The sequence below is a fragment of the Ictidomys tridecemlineatus genome, chromosome 9, assembly GCF_052094955.1.
Source record: "Ictidomys tridecemlineatus isolate mIctTri1 chromosome 9, mIctTri1.hap1, whole genome shotgun sequence".
NCBI lineage: Eukaryota > Metazoa > Chordata > Mammalia > Rodentia > Sciuridae > Ictidomys > Ictidomys tridecemlineatus.
Window position 1 is genome coordinate 16,952,060 of NC_135485.1, and position 7,604 is coordinate 16,959,663.

At 45.1% G+C, this 7,604-nt stretch overlaps 1 long non-coding RNA gene across 1 annotated transcript; it reads left to right on the plus strand.

Moving 5' to 3' along the window:
• The first annotated feature begins 572 nt into the window (after window positions 1-572).
• LOC144366632 (uncharacterized) lies at window positions 573-6,353 on the plus strand. Its single transcript, XR_013425727.1, has 2 exons — window positions 573-737; window positions 4,319-6,353. It is a non-coding gene; the product is annotated as an uncharacterized LOC144366632 (long non-coding RNA).
• Window positions 6,354-7,604: the final 1,251 nt, after the last annotated feature.

The window sequence follows — 7,604 nt, forward strand, 5'->3', positions numbered from 1 at the left end:
AAGTGGCTGAAAATGAGGAGCTCTGTGCATACTTCTCTATTGCAGTAAATTATTGATCATCAAGAACTGTTTAGCACTACTTTAAGCTACTCTTGGACAAGGAGATGAAAACTGCTCTTGTTAAGAAGCCATTTATCAAAACAAAAAATAAAAGGGGTGTACTACTTCTTAACAATGAAAGTTAGATATCGTAAATGCCTCCAAAATGACGCACATGATGGATTGTTGCAAGATCTGAATGTTCATTGTATCTTTAAATGAAGAGTGATGTGCACCACCAGACTTAGAGGCAACAAGGTTTGGGGGGGAAAAGTAGAGACTTAATTACTTCTGCTTGGGATTAACTGTGTGACCTTAGGCAAGCTACTTAACCACTCTAGTCCTCCATTTCCTCACCTGTTACATGACTTTATTGAGTGATCCTGAAGATTAAATGAAATAACCAGTTTGAATCGCAGTAGACAGTGAGGAGTTTTTCCTCCCTATGTAGTATCATCTCTCTCACACCTAAGGAGAACTTCTTTCAGTTCCAAGATACCAACTAAGTTTGTAATTATTCTCATCTACAGATCATGATTGGGGCTACTACACTGTGGAGGTGCTCAAAAGCCAGTTCACCTCCCCCTTTCCCTGTCTCTGGCTTCCACCCGTCCCTGCTCGTCTCACCTGGGGCATACACCAGATGGCAGTATCCCATTGAGGACAGGACCCTCCTGGCCTTTCAGCTCACTGACCAAGTAAGTGCCCAGTTGCTTTGCCGTATCTCTAAGTGAGTTACAGGTCAATGGCATTAGCCTTGGGGCCTGGTTGATGTTCAATGTAAAAATAAACATTGGGAAAACCTCTGCACACATTCCATTCCCCTTCAATTGCAACGCATTTCATTTGCAAGGTCAATTGGAAAAGGTACATATGTAATGTGGTAGTAAACATACACTTCACATAGATTTTTGTCAACATTTAGGTTTCTGTGTACTTGAACACGAACTGAGGACCCCTTCCGGTCCACCCAACATACGCTGCTGGGCGCCAGAAGTGCAGGCACACGAGCAATGGAGGCCAGTGACCTTCAAGTAGCTCACTGTTTAATAGAAGACCCAGATTTTTATGCAACTAAAAATAGTAAAGTGTGATCAGAGTTATGCTATTTAACTCAGATGAGTTTGAATGTTTTTTTTTTTTTTATCTTTTATGTATCTATTTTGGAGTTGGCACATTTCATGGATTTTACTAAATTCCCTTGCCTGAAGCTAAGAGCTCTGGAATCTCGTGGATGCACATCACTCTTCATTTAAAGATACAATGAACATTTCTATCTAGCTACAATCCATCATGTGTGTGATTTTGGAGGCATTTCCTATATCTACCTTTCAATATTAAGAAGTAGTATACCAAGCACTTTCTGCCACCTCTACTAATTTATCCTACCCACATTAACTACAGAACACCAAGTACTGCTCTTAGGAAAGGGTGAGTGTGGATGAACTCTAGTTCTTGCTCCAAAGGGCCATAAGTCTAATAAAAGGTTGTTGGTTAAAATCTGAACTTCTGCTGAGAGAGTGCTGTGTGTGTGTGTGTGTGTGTGTGTGTGTGCGTGTGTGCGTGTGTGTATGTGTGTGTGTGTATGAGAGAGAGAGAGAAAGAGAGAGAGAGACTTGATGCATGACCTTGATCTTGCTACATAATTTTCCCAAACACAACACCATCAAGGATGGACAAACTGGGAAAATAATAACTGAAGTGTGTCTCTTCTGGTCACATTCCCATTCCTTGTTTCTTATTCACTCCTTTTCTGTCTCTGTCCTGAGCCACCCTGCCACCTCTGGCCAGGAGCAGTCATGTGCCCTCCTGTGACCTCTAAGGACTCATTGGAATCTGATTTTCCTACACAGAGCTGCCAGCTGGGGCCTGGGCAATCCGATCTGCACTTGGATCTTGGGCAGGCTCGGCAGTGGCCTTTCAGTGTAGGCGCCTCACAGATCCCGGCCTTGCTTGTGCCCCAGCATGCACAAGGACACTCTGCCCGTGGCATTCAAAGACCAGCTCTGCCCCTGGAGAGGCTTGCTGTCCCCAGCACTCTTGCTGCCAACACTAGTGGACGCTCAGCAGACGCAGTGTGCTAGGTTGTCCGGCCAGTGGGGCCCCAGTGGTGCCTATTAGATCCGGGGATGGCTAACAGATCAAAGTTCAAATTCAGCTGGATAATTATCTGAGACTTAGATTAAAAAGGGTGTCTAAGCCTTCTCTTCTCCTTTCTCAAAGTGCTGATAACCATGTGATCCAGTCTGTACAAGAGGAAGAAATAGAGCAGTCCTTCCAATCCTGACTTATCTGTGGTCTGTTGGAGCTAACATCTGCTTTTTTGGCTATGGATGATGCTTTAGGTACCCCAGTGCCTGCCTGTGCTTTCCCATGATCCTTAAGAAAGGAGACCCCATCTGGGAATCTGCAGCTCTTAAAAAATATTCAGCACATTTTTTCTGATGCACCTTAAATGGGAATCATGACTTAAAATTTCCTCCTGAAATGATACAGTGTGATTCTACTGTCTCCAGGATACCAGAAACAAAGCGTGTCCTACAAGGTCAGATAAAAAGACAGCAGCAGGGACCGGCTCAGACCTCAGGTCTCCTGGCTCTCCGTGGACTGCCTGCTCTCAGTACCCAGCTGACTCCCACGGAGGCCAGCTCAGACCACGTGAGATTCAAGGGAGAGGTGACGACTGCACTCTGTGTGGAAAAGGGAGATGGGTGTTCACAAAGGCTGCCGTGGGGCTCTGAAAACAAAAGGGACATTGTTGAAAGCAGGAGAAGGAGAGCCAAGGAAGAAGCAGTCGTGAGTTCTGAGAATGAAGTGATAAAGCAGATTTCTAAAAATGTACAGAGATGCAAAGAACAAAGCCAGGGCAGGGGTGGGACCGGTCCTCAGTAGAGTCAGGTTATAAGCCCTGGAGGAGCAGCTGGGTTCAGTCTGGACAGCAGGTTGTGGGGCCTGAGCAACTGGACGTCAGAGCAGGCTCCGGGGAAGATGGGCACCGTAATCTCACAGGAGACAAAAAGGTGGCCAGGAGGTGGAGGAAGTGAAGGTGCTCTGGGGACAGCAGCCAGCTCCTTTGTGCACCACTCAGGTCACCCAATACACCTGCTTTGAAAAATATATCTCTAGTTCCCTCAAAATGACATTAGGATAGTGGGAGTGATCACAAAGGCTACTAGCTACTGAGCGTGAAAGTCACACGAGGAGCAGACCTTTGGCCAGTATGTTCCCTTGAATCAAAAGAAATGACTTACTGGGAAACGGAAGCTTACACACATCCCAGGGCCCTTGCTCGGCCTGGCATGGGACAGGCCGTCGCAATGTGTACATTCAGTCCCATGTTTTATAAAATTCACCAACTAGAAGAGTTTTCTATCTTTCTCATGAAGAATTGAACTCTAGGCCCCACACAAAACTGTTTGCCCCTGGCAAGGAAGGTGTCAATGGTGATTCTGGCAGGGACATCCCCACCAGCCTCTTGTATCGTGGTAGAGAGGTGGAGTTGTCTCTGAGTCTCAGTGTTCTCATCTGTGACTTGGAGCTATCTGTCCTACCCAAGTTCACAGTCGCTCAGAGGCTTCAATCCTATCATAGAGAATGAGGAACTCTCAGATGCATAAGCCGCTGGTGTGAGCATTTCAGAAAGTGTCCAACGCTGGGTAAAGAAATGTTTAGCTTTAAAGGCAAAACGGCTTTCTCCAGGAGAGTGACTCAGACAGACAGAGTCAGCTGTGCCATCGATGGGCCTGAATCTCCTTGTAAAACAGAACCGTTATGGACACGAAGGTCTTTAATATTTATTTACCTAGAAGCAAGCAGACCCCCATCAGCTCCTCCACAGTCAACTTTCCCTACTTCAAAGACGCTTTCTCCAATCTTCCTGGGTACCAGGGGGAGTCCACACTGACAAAAATTAGAAATAGTCTGCTCCATTTGCTCTGCACAAATTGTTTATGGCCTAAGAGCATCAGAAAGGCGCTGCTGCCAAAGGCTGGCTCCCGCGGCCCGCGGCTTTCCACATGTGCAGAGGGTTCACCGTGGCGTCTCGGCTTCACGCAGCCGGGGGAACATCACACAGTCATTTCTAAAGATGGAGAAGTACTTGAAAGGAAATTCTGCTCCCAGCACGAACCTCCCTCCATAGCGTACCGGGCATTTCTGTTGATTTAGGTCCCTGATGGATCCCTTCCTTCCATCTGTAGAATGTCTGTCCTTGAAGGTCAGGGTCAGTGGCCCCTCTCATCAATTCTCATTTTAATTTGGTTTTTCCTTTTGCCCTCAGGAAGGTGTGGAGGCCTCCCTCCCCACGACCCACCTCCCCTGTGAGAAGTTCAAGGGCGTCTGTGCTGAGATGAGGGCACAAATACACAGGAATCACAAAGAAAGGAATAAAGCAAGACCCAAGGTGCACCGAGTTCCTGTGATGCAGCAGACGCTTCAGTTCATCACCTCATTTAATTCTTATTGGCAGAGTGAGAGAAAGATGTCATAGTATTAATTTCGCACAATGAAAATCTGAATCTCAGTTAAGGGGAGTAAGTTCCTGAAAGTCAACAACCAATGAGAGAAAACCCAAATGAGACAGACCTTTGAGAACCCAAAGTGCATGTACCTTCCTCACATTGTCACCCCCTTTAAACAAAAATGAACAAAACAAAGAAGAAGAAAGAAAAAAAAAACCCACTGCTTTCCTTGCCCTGGGTATGAGGGACTGGATTCCATCAAGGGGAATGCACTGCCGCCAATCCCCGGCCTCTCCTGAGTTTGTTTTTAATTCCACATAATCGGAATGACTGCAGCTCTTAATCCCCTGAATGGCCAGAGCATCCATTGCTGGTTCCATGCCAATCCCCAAGGCCCAGGCACCATGCAAATACAAGACAGTGACTCACACATTTGGAAAAATTCCTTGACTCATCCTGCTGGGGACAGTCAGTCCAGTCTGGGTGCTGGACCCAGAAGTTCCGTCCTGGGCAACATTCCTGGGCATCCAGAGAGCAGCAGGGCTGCCACTTCCACCCCACACAAAGCTCTGGTTGTGCTTCTCTGTGGCCCCCTGGTCAGTCAGGAAATGGCCCTCCATGCGGTACTCCAGGGGACCCAGACAGTTGCCAGGCGGCCAGCTGCCTTGGAGTGCTTTGAGTAGTTGGAGGTTTGAGTAACACTCCAGGAGACTGTGGTTATTTTTTCCAAAGTGGGCCATAGTGAATCCATTCTGGTTGAAGGAACTGCACCCGCCTGCGTGGTGTGTTCTTGGGGACTGCTAAGTGGATATCTCATGGCGACCTATACAAAGTGGATTCTTCCCCTCTGTTCTTAGTCACCCATCCATTCATACGATAAATTTTATCGAGCAACTACTATAACCCGTGCTCTCTGCTCGGAACACAGAAACAAAGATGCCTAAAGCACAATCTGCTGTTAGGAACTTGCAGTCCAGCAAGGGGTGGCTGTGCGTGTCAGTACAGGATTGTGGTGAATTGCTGGGTGCTACAACGGAAGCATACTTAGGACTTAAAGGAGAATTTAAAATAGGATCTGGGGAGAAGAGAGTGCAGAGTATTCAGAAAAAAAATGTAATTTTTAAGAAAAAAATTCTTAGGGAAGGCCTTGCTCACTTGAAGAAAAATTAGGAATGTGAGTGACAAGAAAAGGCCTTACTGCAGCCCCGGCCCAGGGGGTGGCCTTGGTTCTCCTGGTTTACAACATAGGAAGAACATTCCGGCCCTAATGTCTGCTCTTCTTCTAGAACAATGAGACTGCCCACATTCAACCAGGAACTGGACAGAAGGTAAACAGACATGATTTATTTTGGCAATCTTCATTTTTTTCGCACCAGTCGATGATATTGTATATTGACTGTCTTTTCCTACGGGTCGATTATATTATAAATTTTCTGTTATTATTTGGGAGGTTGAAGCTGCTTAATAGACTTATCAACTACTCAATAAAATATAGCCGTGATTATTATTACTGCATCAGTCAAAGTTCGATATTGTAAGCAACAAAAGCTGACTCTGGCTTATTAAGAAAAGGAGTTTGTTGAAAAGCTATTGAGTAACCCACTGAATCACGGGGCAGGCTGGAGAGAGACAGGCTCAACGTTCATTTTTCAGGAACCGGTGTGAGGAGGAAAGCAAGGACTCTGGTGCCCTCATCACTGAAGATGAGGTGCCACTGACGTCCTCTGAGAACTTGCTGTTCCTGAAGAACTTGGATTTATGGCCACCACCACGGGAGAAAGAGGAGGCCCGTGGCTTACTTTCTGCATCGCCGGGTCTTTGAGGTCTTTGATCAATAAAGCTCAGGCCATATGATTGCATTCTTGCTTCTTTTATTGTGAGAGAGCAGTATCTATGTTATAGCAGGTATCTACAATAGAAGGGATTCTCAAATTAAGAGTGTGAGAAAGACGCCCTAAGACCACATGAAGGGCATTTATCCCTTGTATTAGGTAATTGCTACTGTCACCATTATCACTGCTGACTCTAGAGAGGCGGTGAGCACCGACCTAAGAGTTATTAGCAAGTGTGATGTAGGAGGGTGAGGAACCAAGCGGGGACCTTTGCCCTCAGCCAGCTTTCACTGGGACCTAATAAGGTGCGTGTCCCAATCAAACAAAATCTGATTCAGTTAAGGTCTTTGTAAGAGTGGAGGCAGGAGTGAGTGTGAGAGTGGCTTTGATTCACCACCGAGGAAAGGCTCAGTCCTATAGCATGGAGTGAGTACTAAAGTAGAAGGAGAAAATGCTGGGAGCCCTTGAGCAGTTAACTCCAAATAAAGGGTATTGGAGACATTGTTGAGTCTGGTACTATGTAAAGCACAGAGACAAAATAGAATGGATTTTATTTTTTTCCATAAAATGTATCATTTGGGTATTCCCAAGAGCCAAGGAAGACTATTCCAAGTGTGAAATGGGTCTGAATGATGGGATGAAGTGCCATGACAATGACATTGGAGAGGAAAATCTATAAGACATTTGAAGAGAAAGCCCTGCCCTTGCCCCTAGCTTGCTGTGTGAGCTTGGGCACATCTTGGAACTTTTCTGGTTTTCAATTTCATTGGCTAAGAACAAGTGATCTCTAAGGATCTCCCTATCCCTAAAGTAATATGAGTCTCTGATTTGATAGAAAATTGGAGAAAAGAGATGATACAATGGTGATATCAACATGATAGGCCTGAATGCCAACAGTTTATATATGAACCAGAAAATACTGTGACCTTACCTCAAAGTGGAATTAAACAACAAAAAAAAATAGTGCCTCAGAATGTCTTTGTTTAAAAAGTTACATTCAATTTTGGAGGTTAAGAATAGATAATGTATTGGGAGGCAACAGATATGCATATAGATGAATCCTAATTCAATGCAAACCTGTTAGTTTATTTATGTTATTAATATGATACCCTAGAGGACATAAACCAATTAAAAACCCATTTCAATTATTAATTGGGTCCCCTAATTGAAGGGACATAATAAATTAATTAAAATGTCCTCAGCTCTATTCACTAAGGAAAACACCTAAGAATGGATTGGACAAACAGATCTGTATTAACTTTAAACTGGATCC